The sequence below is a fragment of the Nannospalax galili genome, unplaced genomic scaffold, assembly GCF_000622305.1.
Source record: "Nannospalax galili isolate Female #2095 unplaced genomic scaffold, S.galili_v1.0 scaffold1045, whole genome shotgun sequence".
In the NCBI taxonomy this organism is placed as follows: domain Eukaryota; kingdom Metazoa; phylum Chordata; class Mammalia; order Rodentia; family Spalacidae; genus Nannospalax; species Nannospalax galili.
The window spans coordinates 202,508-202,742 of NW_008353343.1; positions in this window are offsets into that span (position 1 = coordinate 202,508).

The window sequence follows — 235 nt, forward strand, 5'->3', positions numbered from 1 at the left end:
ACAGGTTTTAAAATTTTTATTTATTATATATTTATTTTATTTGTATAAATAGTGTACCTGTATGTCTGTAAATTCACCCATACATTCAATGTCTATGGCAGGCAGAAGAGTGTGTCAGATACCCTGGACTCAGTGTTAAAGGACAGTTGTTAGAATCAAATATATTTATGTCTTGCCTTCTGGTACAATTTTAGGTAATTTGGGCTACCATGACAAACATGTCTTTAATTCTTAC